Source organism: Xenopus laevis, chromosome 9_10L (genome assembly GCF_017654675.1).
Source record: "Xenopus laevis strain J_2021 chromosome 9_10L, Xenopus_laevis_v10.1, whole genome shotgun sequence".
Lineage (NCBI taxonomy): Eukaryota > Metazoa > Chordata > Amphibia > Anura > Pipidae > Xenopus > Xenopus laevis.
Genome location: NC_054387.1, coordinates 74337378 through 74364560, shown reverse-complemented (window position 1 = coordinate 74364560; position 27183 = coordinate 74337378). Strand labels below are relative to the sequence as shown.

The window sequence follows — 27183 nt, the reverse complement described above, 5'->3', positions numbered from 1 at the left end:
CAGTGAATATACACCATGGCACCCTATGGTACTGTAACACTCAACAGAATTGTGTCTGTTTTTGGTACGAGTACAACAGAATACTTAGTACATAAAATACACAACTTAGTGTTATAACACTGCTGCATTTTAGCATGCGTACATATACAGTACAGTGGGTCACAACCTCTATCCTCTAATCATAAACCAGCCTCTAATAACAAATTGTATATAATCAAGGCTAACGAGAGAGAGTCTGAGATTGACAGTGAATCCCTGGTGTATATATGAACAGTTATTAAAGAACATATTAAGCCCTTTGTGCTTTATCAACACTTCCTCTCTAAAGGGCACCCAGAGTGACTGCCCTTTCTGCCCTTAATCAAACCCAGCCTATATATCCCCAACCAGTCTGGAAGTAGATATAATAAAGTATTACATTTACTACATGCAAAGAGTCTTTGAATCACTGCATGGACACAATGTAATCTCCCGAATAACAGCAAAATACAGAGCACTCTGAATGCAACATGAAAATTGAACTGACCTGTATTTACTATAAGGCAAGATCTGTTTTCACATCTAACAATGACTAATGTGTGACTCTATGAATTCAAAAGTCTTGCCATTCATTGGCTTTGTGCAGATATCTGCTTCCTATTGACAAGTAATCCTGTTCTCTGTATAACAGTTCAGCATTACATCTGCTAGGATATGTTACCTTGTATAAACCCCAGCCATGACACTGTCTTTATCCACATTACCGAAAAGAAAAGACCAGTAAGTACTCCGAATAACAGACGTCTCCAACTCATTCTATAAGTTCATTCATTGATGTTGGATTCATATAGAGAATAATATTAAGTCTGACTTGGCAACATAATAATTACTCGGATGAACTTTGTGACAATAAAAACAGTTCAATAGATACACATGTGATATTAAATTCAGCATTGTAGTCGGGATCGTATTCTTTGCACAACAGACATAGTCCCTTATATCTACCTTTAAAGGGATACTGTCATGGGAAAACATTTTTTTTCAAAATGAATCAGTTAATAGTGCTGCTCCAGCAGAATTCTGCACTGAAATCTATTTCTCAAAAGAGCAAACAGATTTTTTTATATTCAATTTTGAAATCTGACATGGGGCTAGACATTTTGTCAATTTCCCAGCTGCCCCAAGTCATGTGACTTGTTCTCTGATAAACTTCAATCACTCTTTACTGCTGTACTGCAAGTTGGAGTGATATCACCCCCCTCCCTATTCCCCTCCAGCAGCTAAACAAATGAACAATGGGAAGGTAACCAGATAACAGCTCCCTAACACAAGATAACAGCTGCCTGGTAGATCTGAGAACAGCACTCAATAGTAAAAACCCATGTCCCACTGAGACACATTCAGTTACATTGAGAAGGAAAAACAGCAGCCTGCCAGAAAGCATTTCTCTCCTAAAGTGAAGGCACAAGTCACATGACCAGGGGCAGCTGGGAAATTGCCAAAATGTCTAGCCCCATGTCAGATTTCAAAATTGAATATAAAAAAATCTGTTTGCTCTTTTGAGAAATGGATTTCAGTGCAGAATTCTGCTGGAGCAGCACTATTAACTGATTCATTTTGAAAAAATTTTTTTTCCCATGACAGTATCCCTTTAAGCATCAGTGATTAATAGGCACCCGGGGTTCAAATGTACAGCAAGTGCTTATCTATCAATCACATATCACTGATGCTTAAAAAGTTCTGTCCACTTTCAGAAGCAAATAAGGTACAGTCAGAGTCAATATGAAGAAAATACTAGAACTTTCTCACAAATGAATGTGAATAGACCCTCGTAGTGCAATGAACCCCCATCAATGCAATAGTCACTGATAATGTACAAATACTGATCAATACAGGAGTATGAATATGGAATTTCTATACTGATAGGTGCTGTAGGGAGTCCAATACTATAAAGAGTCAGACTTGGGGGGGGGGAGAGCTGAACTGATGAGTGTTAATGAGGAACTGCAAGGCTTGTTCATTTCTAATAGTGATAACCCAAACAACACAACAATAACACTGCTACGAGTGATTCGTATCCTAAACTTCCAATTATGTGAGTACAACAGGACATTGTATACAGCAGGGGATGCCTTAGATCTATGCAGTGCATGTGATCCACTCTCATTGATCCATCCTGCATTATACTGAAAGGCCCTGCAAGCAAATCTGTTCCATTGTTTACAATGCTCAAGTGCTGAACTCATCAGAGCGGGGGCTTGGGGGGGAATTTCAAATGGGAAACATCACATGAAATAGTGAAAACAGCATATCTGCTCTATGTGATTTATTCGTCCAGCAGATGGTGCCGTGGGGTTGGTCCACTGACTACACTCAATAGGCCAGGTCAGGGCAGGTTATTGGAATACATGTGATCTTTCTTCACACTACAACTCCTAGAAGCTCCAATGCTGGGAGCTAAGGGCCAGCAGGCTGCATATAAATATTATATGTGCCATCATTCAGGGGTCATGCATGTCTGTTTGTATCTGTTGTAAAGTTACTTTCTGTGCATTGTTAGGAGGGAGGTTATATAATGTTTCTTTCCAAGTGAATGTGCCTTCCCCTCTGTGAGCAGCCCGGGTCTCCCCTGCACATGCTGGGCATGGGGAAATATTATGGTGGGCTCTGTAGGAATATTACCTGCCATTTGCATGATGGATATGACACCAAAAGCAGCAGCATCATTGAAGGCAAAGGCACCCAGGATAGAAGCAGCTAACACAGCAAGTGGATGTTATGAAGAAGCAGCAGTAGCACTGAACTGCATCCTTCCTCCCTCCCCGAGCATCTCTATTCCCGGCACATGGTTCCCATCTGCTGCTGGGCATCGGCAGTGAGTACAGAGCAGTGGTACCTACCGTCAGTGGAGCAGGGATCCTGTGTCCTGAACGATCATTGCAGAGGTCGGCAAAACCTGCGATCCACGGGCAAAGTGATGCTGCTTGCGACAGCAGTAGCAGCGGCAGCAGCAGCAGCAGCGAGAGGCAGAACAGAAGCAATGAACAGGGGCCTCCCAAGCAGCAGCGGCTTTCAGTGCGGCCAAAGCCCAACCTCTAAAGCCATCTGCCCGCCCAGAGCCAGGCTTAGCCAGTGCAGGGGGAAAGCGGAGCCTGAGAGAAGCCACAGCCCCTGCATGTCACTAGCTCCACCTGCTCCACACTGACTGCCTGCTGCAGTATTGCTGGAGAGGTCAGGCTGCTGGATGTGGAGCGGATAATGGGCTAGAGAAAATGAACAAGGGATGCGCTGCTTTACTAACAACTGTCTGGATCATCCCTGGGATGGGCGATTAAAGATAAGAGGGGTGTGTAGCAGAGGGGGAGGTGGGGATTGGCAGAGAATGTGCTCACTGATGTTGCTTGTGGAGCTCAGTGAAAGAGGGGGGCGATAATACATATGCACCCTATGAACTTTCCGTGGGGCAGAAAGGACAACAAAGTAACATAGGTTTTGTAGTGAGTGATTCCTGAGGACAGTGCAAATAGGGTGCTAATGAGACTCTTTTTGTATAGCTGCTGAAAAGTTTCTGTGGAGAGCGTGAAAAAGTGCAAAGTAGAAGGAGGAGAGGCAAATGGTACTACTATGCACATTAGAGCCTTGTTTGGAGTAGTAGATTGACAGAAGGGGCATATACAATATACATGCTTTTACTAGGGAGGAGTTTGTGTGGGGCACAAGGTGAGCTAAAGACAAGGGCAGTGTGTGCAGGATCAGACAATTGTCAGTGAAGAATTGAGTTCAGGCCCGGACTGGCAATCTGTGGCTTCTGGCAAATGCCAGAGGGGCTGCTATAAGGTGCCATAGAAAGTCAGTATTTAGTGGGCTGGTTGGGGCTGTTTGGGCCTCTGTGTTGGCTGAGTGGGCCTCTGTGTACCTGAAATGCCAGGGCCTATTTTAATTCTCAGTCCGGGCCTGATTGAGTTGTCAGTACTAGAAAACAAGAAGAGGTCTGGGGGAAATGATTTATGGAGATGTACTGTAGTCCTCCTGGTTGTATATTGAGCAGGCAATAAGTAAAGTATAGAATAGTTTAAAGAAAGAATAGTTTAGTATGCTACATTACTAATGGGATCATTCTGTGGAGCAAAGAAAAGGACAATGTTCTACAGAAAGAAATCAAAGTGAGTGAGTGATGTTGTAAATCGCTGTTAAGGAGCCACAGCGCTGTACAGTGCATAAAAGTACAATATATATAAAAGTATACATGGTGGAGACAAATCACATAATAAATATATAATACACAAAAGCCATGAATATCTTGTAAATTATATCCTTATAATCGGTGAGTAGTGATGTCATCAGTTATAAACGGTGAGTAGTGATGTAATTTCTGTCACATGACTCACTAAAATTTGTGTATTATAATAAATAAAGTACCCCCAATTGTAAAATATGAGGATATTATAAGTTACCTCAGAGTTCCATGACCTGTATAAAAACACTCGGCCTTCGGCCTCGTGTTTTTATATGGTCATGAAACTCCTCGGTAACTTATAATATCCTTATATTTTACAAGAGGGGGTACTTTATTCACTATATACAGAATCATAGGACAAAGAGCTTAAGTGCTATGTGGTAAGAGACATAGTGGGAAGGAGGTCCCTGCCCCGTAAAGCTTACAGTCTAAGTGGATGGGAGGCTAAAATACAGGTACAAATTGGAGATGAAAAAGTGCATAGTCAGTAGGGACAGGACTAGGCTAATGTTTTAGTGGTCCAAAAGGTAGTCTCTTGGTTTTTTTTTTAAGAGATTAAGAGAGGATTCCTTACGGAGGAATGCAGGGATGGAATTCCAGAGGTAAGGAGCAGCAAGATAGAAGGGTTTGAGACGAGAGGTGGCAGTAGATGTGGATGGTGTGAAGAGAAGGTGGCTCTGAGAAGAGCGGAGAAAATGACCAGGAACGTATAGTGAGACAAGAGAAGAAATGTAGTGAGGAGCAGAGGAGTGAAGGGCTTTGAATGTTAGTGGAAGGGTTTTATATGCTATGATTACTCTGGGTTAAAAATAGAGACAACTGTCCATCAAGTCAATTATCCAAAACTGCACTGCATAATCAAGGTGAGGTTAGGTCCAGGTTTCTGCTCTCCATTTCACAGAAGGCAATTCAATTTTCTAGGGATGGTCTATGGAATATAGAAGTGTGCTGACACAAAATCACAGTATTGTGATTTGAACTGTATTGAAGTATTTTATCCATTATGGCCCCTCCAAAAGATTTCCTACCACTGATGTCAAACTAACAGGCCTATAATTTTCATGCTGAGAACAGGACCACCTTCCATCTCTTCTGCTCTTTCCCATTCCCTTCTCTTTTGTCAACTATCCTAGTAGTTTATCATTGTTCTTTAACATGCAATACCTGCTCACAGCGTAACAGTTAGTGCTTAAAAAATGATAAAAGTAGCCATGCAGTTAACCATGTGAAATTACAGAAGGGACATTAGCTTTTTTTTTTTTAAAAAAAAAATTTTTTTTTGAGATTTATTATATCCCGAAGCTGGAAATAGCTCAAATCTAAAAATACACCAACTAAAACCTGTTGAATTCATGTAGAAGTCAATGATAGAGTTCCCTTGAACCATTTGAAGGTGTTTGTAGCCTTCATGATGGCTCTAAATTGAACCAATTCAAGTATTTCAGTTTTTCACTGCAGCTACACTGATTTAAGTTTTTTAGAGTTTTTTCTTAAATTAGAAACCATTCGAGTTGTGAGTTCATTCGAGGTCTAAAAATGCTCACAAAGTTCTAAAATGTGACCTTTGATAAATAACCTCTAAGATTTAATAATTGAAAAATACACATTTTTAATAATTTTAATATAAAACTGTAACTAATAATCATTAAGAGCCATTGCCTAGAATTCATAGAATTCTGCATCTCCTCAGACCACTTATCACAAACTATGGAAGTTTTCTCCAGGGGAGAACCTTCCTCCACACTCACAAGAAATGTTACAGACAGCAAAGAGAATCAACAAAGACCCTACAACAAAAAGGAAAAAAAAGTTTCAACATTCAATTTGGAATTCGAAGGAGGAAAAGGAACCCTCACAAATAAGAAAATATGGCCTGAGAGAGAAAAGAAAGAGATGGAAGTTCTAAATCTTTCCACACAGGCTTTAACCCAAGATGAACTTAAGGTACTGGCAAAAGGCCTGTCCTTTTGCCCCACAAAAAACTATGATTGTTTCTAAATTATTATTGACGTTAACTCATTTGTTCATATATTGTTACTGAGAAAACATTTTTTCTTTACTTCTGAATATGAATGTAAACATAAACAGCACCAATTGACAAAATTCTACAATATTTGTACTTTAAACCCTTCAACTGGAATATAATAATGATATACGTAGAATTGGCATATCAGCTCTTCCAGACCAATTAAATTTGTTTAGACCAAACTCCGACTTTTGCCTAGTCCACCAAAGAACTCTGGTAGTCGATCTTTTCCAAAAAAAAAAAGATTTGAGATCTCCATATGAAAAAACCTGCTGTGAATCACACCATCATAACTTTAATAAGGGTAAAAAACAGGTATTAAGAATCATGGTGAATGACCAGTCAATAGTCATCTGTTCTGCGGATAAGAGAGGTATTATAGTGGTTCTCAATTATGATGACTATAATCAAGAAGCAATGTCCCAGCTGTCAGACAAGGATTCATTTACTGGCCTTGATTCTTAACCCCACCCTACCCTTCAACAAATTCTATATATTCTAGACAACAAAGCAAAACAAGCAAACTTGTTAAGCGAAAGCCAAGTAGAATTCCTTAAGGTACAATATTCAATAACACCCATATTTTATCATATACCCAAGGTTCATATAGAAAAGCGTCCTCCAGTAGGCTGCACTATTATTTCAGGAATCTACTGTTTGGGTGAACCATTGGCCCAACTGGTTGATACATACCTACAAAAACTGGTTTTATGACTACATAACTATCATATATTACCAACATATCATGAACCAGTTATATAAACTCACTTGGAAGAACCATTTTATCTGGCATGCCTTAGATGTAGTGTCCCTCTACCCGTTATGCTAACCTTACTATGGGCTGGTGGGAGGAACAATATATTTACAATTTAGAGAATCTCTTTAAAAACAATATAGTCTTTGATGACCTGATCATTATCTGGTACCCTGTCATCCATTGTCTCACTCTGCATTTTGATCTGTTATCCAGTCCCCTCTCTGGCTATCCTGTCCTCTCCAGCTATCCCGTTCTCTCCTGCTATCCCGTCCTCTACTGCTATCCCGTCCTTTCCTGCTATCCCGTCCTCTCCTGCTTTCCAGGTCCTTCTGCTTTCCAGATCCTTCTGCTCCCCTATCCCCAGTCTAATCTGATTCTACGCTCGCACCGTCCTCTCTTCCCGTCTTTCCTGTTCTACACCTGCCCTCGTTGCCCTCTTTTTCCTGTCCAGTCCTGGTCTTTGTCCTCTCTGTCCTGTTCTGCTCTGACAGACTACGCCCTCGTCACCCTGTTCCTGCCTTACCCTTTGTGTTACATCGGCACAGCCAGTCCCTGCCTAAAGGGTTCACCTTCCTCCTCTACAACTACAGTGCCTCCTTCCTAATCCTTGACACACAACAAGGGAGTTTGTGTTTAGTCAAATCCTTTTTACTATAGACTAATCACTGTGATTGTTGGATGTATGTGCTCTTGTGTTTGATTAGAGCCCCTATAAAGGTGTTGTACAGGGGTGTGCTAACTACTTACTAGAGTAAGTGACCCAGCAAGCACGAAACACATTAGGCATTTGTCCTTCTTGTCCTAATAAATATTTTTGCAGTTTTAACTATTTTTCTTTGGTTTGATTTTTTTGGGAAGCCCACATTATGTTGCTTTGGTTATAAACCAGGGACACATGCCCATGAAACTTGAAATGCCATTGGTTTCTTCACTCTTTTGACTACATTTGAAAAGGCTTGGTTCTTCTTTTTTTTTTTATATTTAATTTATTTATTCAGTTTTTTTGTTAAAACAAAGAATAAAACACATAACAGAACAATACAGCAATAAATGTTTTCTCATTGCATAGTCATCAAGGCTTGGTTCTTCTTGGAAGGTTATTTTCTACCCTTTTCTATGTTCTTTTCCATGTTCCATGTTCCACTGGATTCTTGGCTAATACTAACTTTTGTGCCTGGTATTATAGAACACTGCCAATGATAATTTGTTCCACTTTATGTCAATTTAAACAGAAGTATGTCCCCCCATTTAGCACCAGCTTTTAGCAAATAACTTGCCTGTTTTCATACTGTTCTAATAATAACATTTTCAGCATCAGGGAATCAATTATATCATCCTTCAAAAGGCCTCTCTGCACAGTAAATAATGAATGAGAAAGAAAATAATTTAAAAACAATTTATTTGGTTAAACACTCTTCATTAAGACAGTGTTGCCTACAGCACATATTATCTTATCATGTTCTTACTACTATCATATCATATCACAGTGATACACCCATCATGTCTCACGTTTAGCATATTTTAGCATTATTTACTTTAGCATATTATCTGCTGAGTGTGCACTTGTCCTGTCCCTGCACTATGCTGTCCTGTCTTGCAGGAGTTGCATATTTTTGCACTTGCACTTTTTGTCTGTTGTCCGGTACTTCTCTGTTGTGTGTAGCACCATGGTCCTAGAGGAACGTTGTTTCGTTTCACTGTGTACTGTACATACGTATATGGATGAAATGACAATAAACTCACTCTTGACTTGAAATGGATCTTAAGGAAAATAATATGACTGAAAAAGAGGCTGATTTTTCTTTTAAATAAAAGAGAGTGATTATTAAAAATTTCAGTGGTTAATTACATTGGGTTACAGTTGTAATTTCAGATGTATTTAAATTACGATAACAGAACTTAAATGTAGAATATTCACATCATTTCACAAAACATTCTTGTTTTAAGAATTAGATGTAACAGTGCAGACAATAGAGGTCAGAAAACTACTGCTTTCAATAGGAAAAAAACTCCACTGAATATTTTTAATGACCCTTTCATTATAGAACACCGTACCCTTGTTGTTAGTATGTATAATGACTTCCTAAGATGAATTGGCCTTACAATTTATTTTGTGGTTATTTAAAGTACCTCTGTATCCCACTGCACCTCTTCATTTTGCAGTTGAAACTACTAACAGGTTGTTAGAGTCTCATTATCAGGACTAGGTCAAATCCAAACCCATGTTGTCATTCTGATACACTTTCCTCTTGAGCCAATGGAGGCATTGCTCACATTTCCTGGACTCTGCACTTATGTATATTGGACTACACTGCCTGCATTCATTTTACATAAGTGGGCATTATACCTTGCCAGTTCAGCAAACTGCTTATGGCATTACCCAGCATAAGATCTCCTACCCATGGACACTCAGCTGGCTTTCCTGACACTCATTGGCAGTAGCACCAATGCAATGGATTGCAAATTGGGAGAAAATAGAACAAGAATTAATTAATAAAAGAAAGATATATAATAAAAAGTATTTCTGGAACATGACATTGAGGAGAAACTAGCTGTAGGTTGCAGAGACTTTAGAAGGATGTCCAGTTGGCTGGTGCAAATACAAATCAACTGGAATTTGGGGATCCCTACTGCTTATGTCATGTAGATAGATTAGTATTAGCTACTGAATGCACAAGCTAGGGAGAGCTGGTGGGCACAAGCCGCAATGGATCCTTGGCCTGCACCCAATAGCACTCCCCAACTGCACATGCAAATGATGTGATCAGGGCCTCTAGCATGGGATTTACAATATAGCGCTAGGTTCAGAGTACAGCCAGACTCATGCAAGTGCTTTAAAATGAGCAATAAGGACCATGTTTTTGCTTCTGCTAAGGCAAGGTTAATACAGCTAGCTTAGTCATAATAAAAGCTTTGGCTTGGCAGCAACCGGAAAATAGTTATACATTCAACTCTTTCAGAGGAATCAAGATCAGTCCAAGATGCGGCTGGATGTGATTTATATACTGTGGGGAGTGATAGTCTCACCTCCCAGCAATGTGAAAAGAGGTCTAGCATGGGGCAACCATTACTGGGAAGCCTGCAACTGAACAGGGGGCCCTAAAGACAAAAGGGGCCTATTTGTCATGCTGTGTAAAACATAGGAGAAAAACATCATGGGTGATGTTGCCCATAGCAACCAATCAGATCTTTGCTTTTGTTTTCTAACTTATACGTGACTGATGACATCTAATTGCTGCCTGGTTGTTATGGGTAACATCACTGGTGATGTTTTTATTCTTTGTTTTACACAGCATGATAAATAGTCCCGTAATTTGCTAAGGTCTAGTAATCCATAGCATCCAATCAGATGTTTGATTTTAAACAGCTTCTTAGCAATTGCTACCTGCTAATTTGTTGCTATGGGTTACTAGATCTGTAGCTTTTCTATATTTTATTACATTTAAATTCCATCTGATAAATTCTGAGGTGCAATAAAAATGAAGATATACTGCTTTTGAGGTTTTCATTTATTTTAATAAAACGGCTGTGACCTAATCCTCACCATCCTGTTATCATGATTGACATCTGATGTGCAATTCTGAAGTCCTGCAGAATGTCACTCATTTGCTCACACTCATCCGCTTAAAAATTCTACCTGCTGATACACTGGGTCCTGCTGATTGCAAAGAAGTGACCTTTACACACGTGTGTGTCTCTGTAACCTGCCCATAATATCAGCTCTTCCTGCCACATTACACACTGCAGTTCACACACTTGTCATACATGACCTATATAAACATATGATATGTCATATTTCCAATAGTTCTGATATCGTTGGATTCCTGGGATTTGTTCTGATACCAATCATTTCCACCCCTTCTTTAAGGGCATTGTAGGCATTATAATTATTTTGATCCTTATTAATTATCTATTGTTATTGCTGCCAATTTTCTCTCCCAGCACATATAGAATATATTCAAGTTAAATTGGTGGAGTGCATTATGGAACTCAGCAGTGGCATAACGATGCAGTGCAGGGTCCCATCAACCCAAAAAAACTTTGGAGCTCCTACCTGTCCCTCTTGTTCCCTCCAGCCATCTTGATCATGTCCCCCACTCCCCTGGCTGCTCACATTGGAGCAGCAGCTAGGGAGGGGGTATTTTCTTAAATATATAGGAAGAAGACAATGTGGTCTGGGCCCCAGTGCCGTAGCTAGATGGGGGTGGGCCCTTGTTGCGCGATGCACAGCCGGGCCCCCGCCCCCCTCCATACTCGGCGGATTCCAGTGGCGAGCGGGCTGCCGGGGGGCCCTGAGGGGGGGTGCGGGCCCTGGTCCGTTCGCACCCCTTGTTCCCCCTCTAGTTCCGCCACTGCTGGGCCCCCCTGTTGCCTGGGGCCCTCCTGATCCCCATAATTAACCCTTATTGGAGGCAAAACAACCCTATTGGGTTTAATTAATGGTTACATTTTTTTTTAGTAAGTCTTTAGGTATGGAGATCCAAATTACAGAAAAATTGCTTATCTGGAAAACCCCAAGTTCTGAGCATTCTGCATAATGTCCCATACCTGTACAGTATTTTGTTCATTAAGGGTACAAAATCCGATGTGAGGGCTGTTACCTGCAATGGATATAAAGTAAGACATTATTTGGGACTGCTAACAGCCGCAAAAATTTCCCCACAGTAAACGGCACCTGAACTCCCATTTGTTAAAGGTACTTGTGTCAAATAGCTGTCTTTGCACTTCCATATAGTTGTGCTTGGCACAACTTATTCCTTCCTTCCTCCTGTTCCGATTCACACACAGTTGTGCCTGCTGACACAGGGGAACCCTGCAGCTACCATCACCAGTGATGGGTGAATTTGTCCCGTTTTGCTTCGGCGAAAAATTTGTTTAGTTTTGGACGCCGGTCTATTTTTTCCGACACCGGCGAAGCACGGGAAATTGCAGCGAATTCGCACCTGGCGAATAAATTTGCCCATCACTAACCATCACCTTCAAAGGTGTTCCCACGGAAATCCGGTTCATTTGCCACAGTGCAGCTGCACTGAAAGAATGGGAAAGATAAATCATTTGCATGCTAACCATCAACTATGATTGCAACCAGACTTCAGCGCAAATGCATGCAATTCACATGTACATGCTAGTGCAGTTGCACAATTGCATCAGGTGCATCACCCCCTCCCTGTGCCCTTAAAGACACTGGAATTCAGGAAAAAAAACCTGTGTTGTGGGGTTAAAAAAATCTAGAAATCTATCACACTAAACACTACAAGGCTAGCTGCTGTAGTCCAGTAACTTTGGGATGGAGAAACAATGCTATAGAATGTATATGTCCCCTATCATTACCTATTTATTTTCTATTATAGGGTCACTCTTGACAATTAGCACTTGCCGAAGGTTGGCCCGTAGCACTGATAACTGCTGAGGAAGGACATTTCACATTAGCTGACTCAATATACAGTAGATTAAATAAACATTTCTAAGTCAGTTGAGTGCCAAGTTTTCGAGTTTGAAATTGTTTTTCTTTTGCACGTCGCACTCTCTGAAATTACTGTTTCTTGATTGACCTTGATTAGTAAAGCTATTTGCTGCAAATTTGCCCTAATTATTTTTGTATACAAAGTTGAGTTAAGCAACCGCTAAAAATTATACAAATGTCAAGGAATGCTAATTACTGAGAAAAGACACTGGAAAAACAAGGTGCAATGCTAGCGAGGTTGGAAGTCAAAGTTGGAAATGTAATGAGAGTTTTTTCTCTTTTTTTTTGCCAGTAAACCCAGACATAATTGTTGAAAGTTTTAACAAGCCTCCCACTCATGTCCTGCAGAATATGTATAGCCTCTAGAAATATAGCATTGTTTCTTTTCACTTTCAATGTATACCTCTTCTTTATTCTTGTATGCATTTTTAGGTCAAATGGCAAATGGAATATAATATTATAATTGCCTGCATCTTTTTTATATTGCTAAAAATCCATTGCAACATCAGCCCAATCATCGGTTTTCCTCTATGCTTATCATACTGAATAAAAGCCTAACACAAGCCTAACATCAGCATGTTCAAGGCCAAAATATTGGCTAAAAGAGTGTACAAGTTATTACCACTGGAATCTGGGGCAGCAGCAATAGATCCTCTGGAATGAATAACATCCATCTCAATTGGAGAACCCTGTGCAAATTCTTGATGCTGACTATAAACCTTAGTAGAGAAGGGCAAGGCTCTTTCCTCTTTCAGCACTGTTGTGCCCCCCATAAAGAATGGGTTTGCTGAGATTGGAGTATAGGAATGTGACTGTCTTTCACAGAACCCTGACCTCAACCCAACTGAATACTTGTGAAATGAATATGAACAGAGATTGTGATTCAGTCCTGATTGTACAACATCAGTGCAAAATTTCTTTAATGCTTTTGCAGCAGGAGGAAGCAAATCCCACCAACACTGTTCCATTATAAAGTGGAGCCTAGGTAAGGGGCCGTTATAACTCTAAAGGAAGGACCAACTGTAAGGACCTGTCAGGTTGTGAACCCTGGACAAATTCAAAATCAGTAGTTTTTCCTCTGTTGGGCTACTAGAAGCTTTTGGAGCTACTGTACCTCCTCTTTCTTCACAGCCTTCACCTCCAATCTTGTTAAGGTCAGATGCCAGCAATTGTGCTATCCAGGCCCCTTTTCAGCTTGCTTCTTCTTCCTCCTATTGCTGGATCATTGAACTATTACCCTGTTGTCTAGACCCCTATAACCTGAGATCCTGACCCAGCCTTATCCTCCATTATATGATCTGCTGGTTTGACCTTTGGCCTTTTTTATGAATTTGTATTGCTTACCACCTTGACCTGTTGCTGACCTGACCTGTTGCTGCCTGCCACCTGCCCCAAATGCTGGCCACTAATTAAGACTTAATCCTCTACTTACACCTTATACCAAATCTGCTGTTTGATTTGATTCAGTTTTTTTATTAGACCATTCTAGTTACACTGTTTATTGTGTCCAGTTACTATCATTGTTTAAGTTACTTAGAATATAGGTTCCTACCAGACTGTTTCACACCTGTTGTATTTCCTGACCCCAACATTATTTTTAATGCCCCCAATATTGCATAGAAATTCTGTGTAAGCTTCATTAAATGGAAATAACTTTTAATTATAAGTACATCTGTACCATTTCTGAAATAGTCAGGTTACTTCTTCCTACCCCCCTCATCAATCTTTCTCTCTACAGGTAGGATTTGTGACAGAAGGGACTTTCTGATGGACAGTTAGCTCTAATACATAATTGGTCTGTGAACCTTTGCCTACATGATGTATATGAGTTAGCTGTCTTTCAAAAAAACCTGTCTGACACAAAGCCTGCTTGGAAAGATATTGCTGAAAGGGGGATCCTGAAAATTAATCGTATTACTTAAGAAACAGAATTTTTAAATGATAATTCAATGTTATGAAAACTCAAAACATATTCAATATAAAAAATGTAGAGAAATATTTATGATGTGTTTTTTGATGAGTAATATTGGCTGTTCTCGTGTCCTTATAACTAGACCACCAGAATCATGAATATTGATATCCTGCTTGTGACATCTAGTGGCAATCATAGACTTTGAACTAGGAATGATAGTCTTCTAGGTTTGTGTTGGTGTAAATACAGTATGTATGTATATTTTCATTTGTATAGCACTCCTTGAGGGAAAAGCACTGTACAGCAAAACAATAAATGAACAAACAAGGGGTCACTGCAATAATAAGAAACAATAACTTCATTATTAGAAATACAATTCAAATACATATAAAATATAATTACAATACAGATTAAGTTCTCAGTGTCAAGTAGACAAAAGTATAGAGGACCCTATCCCTTAGGGCTTACAGTCTAAATGGGTGCTGACTGTTTTCAAATGGCACAAATGCTAGCCTTAAAGCAAACTCATCTGCTCCCCCTAACTGTCCATAGTAGGCATCCCAGTCTTAATTACATATGCAAGAACTTTCTCCAGTTAGAATCATCCTTGCCAGCTCTACTTTAACCATAACATATTGAGATTACTAAGCAAGTTTTGCAATTTTGCACTGTGATCAAACAATGGAGAATATATAACTTTTGGTGTTTAGAAATAAAAATATTTAACCTTCAGTATTGATCGTATGAATATGGTAAGAATAGAGAAAAAATAGTAAACAGAGCAGGGAGAATTGGAGGATAAAATAAACCTTAGAGAAAGGGTAAAATGTACTTGGTGAGGTAGATTTAGTCAACATTACATTTTTCTAAATTGGATCTAAAAGTGATTCCTAAATTATCATCGAAAAATATAAATTCAACTGTTTAAAAAACCTGAAAAACAAAATAGCATGGATGTTAAATATAAACCTCCTATCAACTTCTAAAGCAGCTTGCCATGTAATTTGTATAGGCAAATTTGTTAAATATTTTTTTTTCCTATTGATAAAACTTGAACATGTTCAGAAAATGGAAAGTCAAACATTTGAGATATTTTTTTTTTGGCAAAAAATTCATAATCTTGAATTTAAATAAATTTACCCCACAGTGTACCCTTTATTTGTGTTTAGGGCACTTAAACATACAATGTTATTGCAGTTTCTCTTTTCGACTATGAGCATAATGCAAGAAAGAGACCCATGGGAAGTGATGAAGCTTAAAGCCAGCTTGCCAGAGAGACAATGGCTGTTCAGTCACAGACTGAAAGCCAGTCAGTAAAACCTTCAGTCAGAAAAACCTTTAAGGACAAGAGAGGAAATAAAGCAATAGGAACATAAATGTACATTCAGCTATTAATATTAAATTTCAATAAATGCACAGGGAGAACATTTTTACCTAACAAAAGAAATCTACTCTTGCTTGATTTTTACTTCTGACTTCAGATATATTAGTGTTTACCTTTAGACTCTGACCTTTTCTCTGTTATTAAGGCAGTTGATAATGTCTTTTTTTGTCATTTAATTTCCCTCCAGCAAAAGCAACACAGCTATTCATTGTGTCTTTGCTCATGTAAAGATTTTCCAGAGAGACTGCATCAACATTTCCTTTTATACACCACTGCAGAGCGGCACATACTCTAGCGATTGGATATGACTGTTCACTGCACAGCACAGCCTGCATCATAGATAGATAGAGATGCTACAGGGCTTTTATCTACTTGCATGGAATTATATACAACAGCAAAGTGCCCTTTCTTTCCCCACTACAGATCTTCGCACTAATCAACCCATTTGTTTCTTATAGATCTGTGTCTAACTGGTATCCATGGAATATGATGCAAAGCAGAGTTATCTCATGGGAACTTCAGTATGGAATAATCAGATTGCGGTTATCTGCAAAACACCAGACCAAAAAAAATTAGATATTGTTTTAGCTTGGAGCCATAGCAGCTATGTGTTTTGTTATTTGTAAAGTATGAAAATATACTCCCAAAAGAATTTAAAAAAAAAGTAATATAATTTGTAGTTTTTAGACATATGCAAAAAGTCAAAGTCTATGATGCTTCGATAACATGGTCAGTCAGAAAACGGAGCAAGTTAAGGAACTCACTTATCCTCTAAGGATCACAAATATACCAACTGGGCTATATAGTTTTATTTCTATATAAAATATGTCTCTGACCAGCCAACAGAGTATTGGTTTTGTCAGATCTGGACACTGGAGAATGTCCAGCAGGTAGAAGCCTATATCATGGGTAACCCAGATAACACCCATTAACTGTAGGATTAACAGCAGCAGCCATGATTAAGTGAAAGAAGTAATTTAACAATCAGACTTAAAACAACAAACAAACAGAAGTGCAACTGAAAAAAACAGAGTCCAGATACAGGCCTGAGTTGAGACAGAATACTAAGCAGAGTCCAGTAACGAGCTGAAAAGGTCAGGGCTAGAGGAAGTCAAGGTCAGTAGCAGGCAGCAGTCAAGCAAGGTCAAATAACAGGCTGCAGGTCAAACCAGGAGATCCACAGAAAACAGGTATTGGATGGGAACAGGAGAGCAGGGGAACAGGAGGCCAAAACCAGGAGGGATCACAGGAACCAAAGAACAGATCACAGGAACCAAGGCAAGGATCACAGGAACCAAGGCAGGGATCACATGATGAAGATAAGCAATTAGCGGCTTACAAAGGCCCTTAATTGTCTAATCACCAGCACATGATGTTAACAGGTAGGCAGAGACAGGTGTTCAGGGAGCGACATCTTATAAATAGTAGCACCAGCCAGTCCTAACTCTAAAAGCCCCCAGTAGTTTATAAGGAGAACACACAGCCTGCCCACTAAGGAGGCCAGGGTTTGAAACCTGAGAGTCCTGACAGGTTTCCACTAGAACAATTCTTTTATTGACAGGAGTGTAATAGCATTAGTTTGCATTTAAATAGAGAGGGGTTCATAGAGAGAAGGAACTTGAGTTGATAAATGGGCAAATTAAATGGATTACTGTAAAACTAATTCAGTTATAGGTGAGAGGATGCAACAGGTCTATTGTTGAAAGAGATTATTTAGACTTGGATCTGAAACCAGGTTTTGCCACAGAATCAAATGGGTAGAATTTCAGAGGAACAGAGCAGCTGACTAAAATGATTTTTTAAAAGGACTTTGTCATGATGGATGTGATAAAGCCAGAGCTTCTCACATTTGCTTTTTAATCTTATCGACATCCTTGAATTTTAACCATGGATCACCTCTTATTATGAAAGTCAAGGGTAGGTTGTACAGTGAGTGTAAAAACTTTAGAGGGTAGATATTTCTCTACCTAAATGCTTTATGGCATACAGCAAATGAGAAGAATGACAGGGGTTATGCTCACTCAGGCTGAAGAAGCTAGTTCCAGTGCTGGAATTATTACCTGAGAAAAGGAGAGTTCCTGGGAGTGAGCTTTCTGTCCAAAAGGAAGGAACAAGGAAGTGGGGACTAGCTTGTGCACTTTGAGAGAGCAAAGGAGAAAACAATGTGTGTTATATGTAATTTATATATATATATATATATATATATATATATATATATATATATATATATATATATATATATATATATATATATATATATATATATATATATATATATGTAAATTATATGGAATCAATTGTCCTCAGTGGTTGAAGCATCCAACAGCAAGTTTCTTGTATATGCAAACTACCAGAGGTCCTACCAATTTTTGTTTCAGAGGAATACACTTTAATTTGATTGTTATCTTTTTTATTTTCAAAAAACCCTACTGTGAATAAAATACAGATGAGTAAATACTCTGGGTTTTGCTTCTACTTTGGAAAAGCTCGAATTTCTGCCATCTGACATATAAATAGTATAGTGGAAGATAGTATTGTTAGTTCAAGTTTTACCAAAAACTACTAAAAATTTTGCAATATTGGTATTATTTTGAATTTACTGGCTTTCAAAATATGTCAGGAACCCAGGTAAATGTTGCTTAAACCTTCCAAAAGCACACCATGCAGTAAGTGTATAATTAGAGGTGCTTGGTACAATCTAATACTAATAGATAATTAATATGGCTTTGAGAAATATCACGTCAGTCATGTACACTAATGCTAAATTACATTTCTGTACCACTTTGCGTTGAGAGGTTTTTTTTTATTCACAAGGGGAAATAAAAGTTGACTTTCTAGTTTGAGAACAGAACAAGAAAAAGACAGAAGAAAAGCACCATCTCATTTCCACTTTTCTGTTTTACAACTGTGATCTTGTTAAGGAAAATCCCATTAGCAGTTACATATTATCACTTCCTAAGGGTACTTCTGTAAATGAAGACTTTTTATCTTTGGTGACATGGCAGATTTAATTATAAGCAATTGCCTAGGTCTGATATTTGCCAGAAGAGTACTGGAGTCAATTACCTTCTTTTGGGTGCAACATGTTTAAAAAAAAGGTAATTTAATTTGTTTCCTTGTGTTTATTAATTTGATTTTGTCTTTTGATGTTTTTTAAAAGACATTTTAAAATGATTCTGCTGAGAGGTGTATGTTCTGTCAGTTACGCTACCTTCAGGTACATTTCCATTAGAGATAAAGCTTTCTTTCCAACTGATGATGCAAAAGTTCATTGAGAGGCTGTGATTAAATAAAGGCTGAAGCACTTTGTAGTGCATGATGGCATTTAATTAGCAATGATGCAACAATTGTTTGTGTTTCTCTTCAGATCACTTTTTTTATTTTCAGAATGCAAGTATCAGGTCTGCATCTGACAACATGCTCTGCAATTGGTCTTCAGTTGGCTTTGACTAAAGCAACCTCAAAGTTGTTAATGAGGTAGTTCAAATTCAAGATATTTTTAGAATGTTATAGATTAGCATTTTTTCAGCAATTTGTCCACTTCATTTTTAATTGTTTTTGAATTATTATCATTCTATTATTATTATTCTATTATGCCCCTTTCAAGCTTGCAGAATAAAATACTATGAAGTTATTGGGGTCACTGACCCCAGCATTAATGCTGTCCGAGACTATAATTGTATGCATTGTGTTCGTTTTTAATATTTATCTTTCTATCCAGGCCCCTTTAATTCATCTTCCTGTCAGTCATTGTTATAATAACTGCCAACCATTAAGTGGCTGAAATGAAAAACTGGAGAACTGCAGAATAACAAATAAAATAATTCAAAAGGTGAAAACCCTTTTAAAGACATAATGCAAGCAATGTTATGTGACCACCCAATTCAGCCATGTCTTTGTATTAATTCTTAATACTTCTATGCCCACGCTCCATTGAACTTAAACGAATATTGTAATGGCCTAAATTACTGAGAGTATTGGAGCTTTTATTGATGTTACTGGGCATTCTTTTGTACATACTTATGTAGAGAGATCAACGAATACAAGTTGTCACATGACACAACTTACTTTCTGTCATAGGTTCTTTCTAAAGGCCACCATACATGAACAGATGGCGACAGATTAAGTATATGGGACCCTTTGATGTGCTTCCACCATTAAAATCTGGCCGAAAGTCAGCCAGATGTCCATGGGGCACGTTTAAATTAAACATCGGTTTGAGGACTGCATCAATTCATTGATGCAGTCCTTGATCCAACCACCTGTATTATCCTCATTGTCATCCAACTTTTGGGCCCTAGGGCCTAAGAATGGATCAGTCCGATATTGCCAACCTCAAGGTGGGTAAATTGGGGAGAGATCCGCTCTTTTGTATAGCCAGTAGTGATCTCTGTATGTATAGCCAGTAGTGATGAGCAAATTTGTCCCGTTTTTCTTAGCCAAAAAATTTGCAAAACTGCAAAAAAATTTGCTAAATGTTTAAAAATTTGCAAAACAAATTGAAGTTAATGAGTCTCAAAAAAATTTTTCGTGCGTCAATTTTTCTCACTCCAAATGCATTAGTCAATCAGAGTTTTTTCTTGTGGCAACTTTTTTCATCTCTGCGACTTTTCTGTCCAAATGCATTAAAGTCAATGGGCAATTTTTCTTATGGCGAATTTTTTTTCCAAATGCATTAGTCAATGATTTTTTTCTTATGGCAACTTTTTTGTCCCAGCAAATTTTTCCGTCGCAAATTTTTGCTGCAGTTTCGAGAAGAAAAATTGCAGATGGCGAAATGTGGAATTTTGCCTCAAATCTATGGCTGGCAAAAAAATTCACTCATCACTTATGGCCAGCTTAAGGCATCCCATGGAAGATTTATCTTGGGTTTTATGCAGTATAGGCTGTATTTGAGCAAGTCAAAACAGAGACCTGTTTTATTATTTTTCCAGATCATATTTGTTATAAATTATTAGTTATTATAATAAGCCAAGATTTACAAAAACTGTGTTGTTTAGCAACTGCTACAATAATTAATGATCTGTGGTAATCAAGGCTTGCTATTGATTGGCTCAATAAGAAGCAATTGAAGCTTTGACAGATAAAGTAGAAAGACGAAGAAGAATATTAAGCTGCAAACACAAGCAATATTCGACTGGGAATAAAAATGCACCATATAGGAGTGTCCTAGAGATACACAGACAATATCTTTAAGTGTCTATCCATAGGAGGCTCCCCCTGTGCTAATCTACATGAATCCAAGAAACGGATTGTACACTCAATTTACAAAAATAAAAATGTTTATTACATCAAGGAAAAAGGGGGTTACAAAAATAAAAATTGGCGAGCCCAATGTGTTTCGACCATAGTGGTCTTCCTCAGTGGCACAAATAATAAATAATCAAAACAAAAAGGCATGGTCGAAATGTGTTGGGCCCACTAAATTATTACTTTTGTAATTTTTGTAATCCCCTTTTTTTTTTGATGTAATAAACATTTTTATTTTTGTAAATCGAGTGTGCAAGCCATTTCTTGGTTTAGAATATCTTTAAGTGGAGATTCACTTCAGAATTTAAAGAATAATAGAGACCATAATTAACTATTGCCATCAAGAAGAAGATTTACAATCTAAGGACTTCTAAAGAACTACATCTGATGAAGGGTCACCATGTATAGTACAGGTATAGGATCCCTTATCCGGAAACCCGATATCCAGAAAGCTCAGAATTACGGAATGGCTGTCTTCCATAGACTCCATTTTATCCAAATAATCAAAATTTTTAAAAATGATTTCCTTTTTCTCTGTAATAATAAAACAGTAGCTTGTACTTGATCCCAACTAAGATATAATTAATCCTTATTGGAAGCAAATCTGTTCTATTGGGTTTTTTTAATTTTTAAATTAATTTCTAGTAGACTTAAGGCATGAAGACCCAAATTACGGAAAGATCCATTATCCGGAAAACCCCAGGTCCCGAGCATTCTGGATAACTGGTCCCACACCTGTACCAGGATTTCATGGAGGAAAGCGAGTTAAGTATATAGGAAAGAGGCTATATTCAACACTTCGTGAGCTCATTTTGAAAAAAACTCCCATGAACTCGAAATTCGACCCTTGATAAATCTGCCTCTAAGAGGGTTATTTACTAAACTACGAATGTAAAAATCCCCAAAAATTTTTGATTTTTTTAAAATTAAATCACTTTTAAAAAAATCCCGAATTTTTGAGAATTTATCAAAGCACAAGGATGGAAAACTCTGAATCAGAAAATCCAGCATCTCAAACCATATAAAATATAAGTCAATGGGAGAAGTCCCAATGATTTGCACTGGGTTTCGTGCAATACCCTGTAGTTTTCTGAGTTTTTGTGCAATAAAGCATAAGAAATCAGATTTTTCGGGTGAAAAATCCGAAAATAACGTGAAAATCTGATTTTTTTTTACAAAGTAAATGTTCAGGAAAATGTAATAAATAAGCATAAAAAAGCCATAGCGGATTTGATTGTAGCAGAAAATGTTGAGATAAAATCAGACTTTGACAAATAACCCCCTTAGTGTTGCAGAACCTACAGTACATAAAAATGCAATATATTTCCCCATTAGAGTCACTTTAAAATGTTTTTAAGTATTATTATCATTATCTTTTTCCATTCAATGCTACGTTACCACTTTATCACAAAAGGAAATCAGTAATTTCATAGAAAATCCAATTCTATGCTAAGAAAACACAGATCATTCTTCGATAGAAAGTTGAATAAATATTTTCTCCTGTTAGCATTTCATCAATCACACAGATGTACCTGGCAATATCTGATAAAAGAAATTGATGTCAGATCCTAACAATTTCTGCAGTTTTATTATATATTTTGACCCTGATTTTGCTGTAAAGAAATCTTCATTTTTTTTAAATAAGCTGTTTCTGCAGGAATAATGTACAGCCATACTGCATTAATACATATTAATACATATGTAGAAATTCAATTATTGCATTTATGTCTGTATTGTAAAACAACAGTTATTATTCCTAAGACCTTTAAAAGCTTGTTTCGTAGTCATTCAACTTTGTAACTATATTTCTTTTATTACTTTAAAAAAAAAAAAAAAAAAAAAAAAAAAAATATATATATATATATATATATATATATATATATATATATATATATATATATATATATATATATATATATATATATATATATATATATATATATATATATATATCTAACTCGTAGTCAATGCACACACAAGCAGGAGGCCCGGGAGGTAAAGGCTCATTAGTTCATCTGCAGCATTTCACATTAGCAACAGCAGCAATGGAATGCAGATGCACCATAACAAGATGCAGTCCTGGGCCACCATCAGTGATTATGGGACCTTATACTGTTAAAGAGATTATGCTGTGATTTTTATGGTTTACTTTTTTTTTTTACATTACACAGTTTACATTGCAAATAATTCACTCTGCCATTTAAAAATGTATTGTTGAAGCAAAAAATGTATTTTACTTTGTTGTAATATTGAGGTGGATCCATTGTGCCTGATTCTGAGCTTTGGGAAAGTTATTGTTTCTCCCATTCTCCCATTCTCATTGTACTTCAATGCTACCCCAGTATTGCTCCCTAGTCCCACCTAGGGGTAGACATGAGGAAAAAGCAGGGTTTTAGCAAAGCAAAAGATTTCTAAATCTGACTTCAATTCTTCTCCAGCCTTCAGGAAACCTGTGTTTTTGGAAGGGAAAGGGTGGTCTGGGGTGTCATAAATCATCACCCTTCATTGTATTTATATAGTTCCCACTGACTCTCAGTGTATTTATTGAATATGGGGATAAATATTGCTTCTTGGAGTATTTATTATACATTGGGCTAAAGCTCCAACTGCTTCTAATTGTATTTAATGTATTTTGAGCTCCACTACTTCCCCCTTATTGTATGTATTTACGTTGTAGAGTTATTGTTCATAGAAGCCAGTGTAACATTACATCGACTATGACTGCTGTCTCCAATTGGTAATCCGGCCACACCTGGTGAACACAGGTACAAAGCAGAACATCAAATGGCCAGATAAGTCATCAAGCATGCATTTAGCTTACTAAACACGCGCTTCCATTGTTTGGACCATTCAGGGGGTGTTCCGCAGTATTCTGCTAGTAAAATGTTTGAAACTATTTTAGCAGTCTGAATTTTACACAACATTGTATTGGACAATCATCTATTCGGGAATTACCTGAAGCTATTGAAGGTGATCAGCAACATGAAGATCCTCCAGTTCATCCAGCAGATGCAGGCCAATGCAGGCACCAGGACTGGCAGCAAATCATTTGTGTACACTTCTCTTGTAAGTACATTTAAAATGCCATACACATGAGATTCTGATCATGTAAACATTACATTATGTTGAAATAATCATTACATATTTTTTTATTAAACAGGGTGATTTGACCCTTGAAATGCATATTCTGAGGAAGCCTAATTTATATTTTGACTTAAAATAAGTGAAAAAAAATAGATATGGCCAGTAAATGGTTCTAGAAAAAGTATATGTTTATTTTGATTGTTGTAGACGAGGTTACAAATATATTTGTTTAGACGTGGGTAGTGATAGGCGAATTTATTCAGCAGGTGCAAATTTGTGGCGAACCTTCACGTATCGCCGCCGGTGAATAGATTCAAAGTTTTTTACACCGATGACATTTCTGACGCCGCGGCGCCAGCGACAATTCCAACTCTGGCAACAATTAAAATGCATGCCCATTGACTTTAATGTGTGTCCAATTGTCACCGGGGTTGGAATTGACGCCGGTGTCAAAATTTGTGTTTCATGAATTTTTCGCATTTTTGCGAATTTCACTGGAAATTCGCAATTTTTTCGGTGAAGTGAAATGGGACTAATTTGCCCATCACTAGATATGGGTTATTTTGACACTCAAACATTAAACCTCCTTTTTAAATACAAAACACACATAAGAGGAGATGAACACTTGCCGAAAATAAAAAGATAGAGAATCTGTTCGGAAGGCTGGCGAAGGTCCTTTTCAGCTGGTGTGGTGTACACTATAAGATGATATAGAGAATATGATTTAGAGCGCAAGTTTCAATTTTGAAAAGTCCTTTAATAAAAATGTGACAGTGAAGTTGTTGACTCCAAAAAATTAAAAAGCTATGAACTTGATATATATTGTATTTATGGTAAGTTGTGATGTGGTTTTCAAAAAAAAACCAAATTGCTTAAACAACCATTTTCCTCTCATTGCATCAACAGAAACCATCATTTTAGTATCAGTGTAGCATGTGCCACCCAAACATAAAACCATTTGTAAAAATACATACAGTATCTACTCTCATAATTAATTTACATTTTGGTTATTAAGGTTACAGAGCCTGCCCGCCAGATAAAATTGTAAACTGCAGAAAGGCAGAAAATCCTGCTTTAAACTTTCACTTGTTTAATTATTTTTCCGTTTTAAGGGAAAATAAATAGAAGTTGAAACGTAGTCATAAATGGTATTGTATGCCCTGCAAATCATCAGCAACTATAAACTGTCTTTCATTTGCTAATGCTTTTATTTGTTATACTAATAAAGCTCCTATTTCAGAACAGAACAATATGTCTTTTCCAGTGAAGAACATTCTTTCAGGGCAGAAGGAATAATGGCTTGAGCTATGAAACACACTAGAGGAACTCACGAGTGGCACACTAAGCATTATCTGTACAAAACGGAATCTACTTGACTTCTGCGACATTCCGTTACCATTCAATAAATTGTGTTCCACATCCTTGAGCTTTTCTCAAGCATCACTGATTTGTAAGCATTCTTTGATTTATTCCAAACTGAATTTCAAGCACAGACCCTCATTGTATCATTTAGAAACACTGGGAACCTACACAGAAATACAAAACCCTTTAATGGAAGTTTAGCTCACTTTTAGTTCTGGTAAATACTCAATTCAGTCTGAGCAAAGTCTTTCTTTCATTTACTGGTTCAAAGATAAAATTTCCCCAGTCATTTCCAGATGCAGTGGCTTTTGTTGCACAACTGCAACTGGGTGGGTGAAGCAGCAGTTTAGTACATGGCAGTTATGAGCAACACAGTTTCACATCTAACACTTCCATAGAAGCGTTTATATTAATAGGTGTTACTATTTATAACATAAAGGGCAGATTCTTTATGGGGAGTTACTTTTCCCTGGGACACTACTTTTTTCCTTCTTAAACTAGACTGTAGAGTTGAAACTCCGTACAACTCCCAGTAAAGGCTCCCTACACTTTAAAGTTCTTTAATAACTTGGGTGCCAGTGGTTCTATAAAACAACAACATTTCAATGGTTAACGTGGTCCAGTGCCCAAAATAAGAGGCCCTCACAGTGTATTTCTCTTGCATTCTCTCTATCCCTGATGTTGCACTCAAGTATATGCACTCAAGTCCATATTATGCTTTCAGGTGACACCCAGGGTACTAAATCTTCAGCTATACTCGTGGAGCAACTGGCTGCTCTACTAAGTACGCTTAGTTTGACTCTAACTACTAGAGCAAGCTATAGCAGGATCGATCCTCACTTCTAGCTACTCCTACTGAGGCCTCAGGTTTTCCAACATCAACCATCTACTTCAGCAAGTGGGAAACAAAGAGACAGAACATATTGTGCCTCCTCTTTCTGAAAGACTAAGCGCAACTAATACACATGGCCAATAAGGAACTACAGGCATGGAACCTGTTATTCCAATTACTCGGGACCTGGGATATTCCGGATAAGGGGTCTTTCCATAATTTGGATCTCCATATCTTAAGTCTACTTAAAAAATAATTTATACATTAAACCCAATAGGATTGCTTTGCTTTCAATAAGTACTAATTATATGTTAGTTTCGGATCAAGTACAAGACACTGTTTTATTGTCACAGAGAAAAAGCAAATCATTTTAAAAAAATAATGATTTGATTAAAATTTAGTTTATGGGAGATGGCCTTCCTGTAATTCTGAGCTTTCTGGATAATGGGTCTCCAGATAACAGATCCCTTACCTGGACCAGGTAAACTGTTACCTGGAAAGTTTATCAGTTCCCCTCTCCCAACCTTGTACTAGCCCAGCTATGCTGGATTAACCCTTATGGGCTCTACATAGTAGAGGAGTACAAAAGCTTTACTTACTTACCTACATAGTTACAGATGCTCATTTTGATTGAGTCACTCTGTTTAGACTTAAATACAGTACAACAGTAAAAATGTAAGTTATGCCACAGTATGTATTGAGGTAGGTGCAGATGGGTTAAAAAATATGGCACAATTATAAATGTATTTAAAAGGCATTTAAGCTTCCATAACAAAGTTGATTTTTATGATTTATTTTTAATTTTTTAGCATCTATACAGTCTGGAAATAAAGGGGCCGATTCATCAAGGGTCGAATATCGAGGGTTAATTAACCCTCAATATTCGACTAGGAACT

The 27183-nt window shown here is 37.7% G+C and overlaps 1 protein-coding gene across 1 annotated transcript in view; it reads right to left on the bottom strand.

Annotated features, from left to right (window-relative positions):
• Window positions 1-3286, bottom strand: part of b3galt1.L (Beta-1,3-galactosyltransferase 1 L homeolog) — a 147859-nt gene extending 144573 nt beyond the window's left edge. The window contains exon 1 of the mRNA XM_018235877.2: window positions 2880-3286. The gene's annotated coding sequence lies outside the window, so the exon portion shown is untranslated. The remainder of the gene's footprint in view (window positions 1-2879) is intronic.
• Between the last annotated feature and the right edge of the window lie 23897 nt (window positions 3287-27183).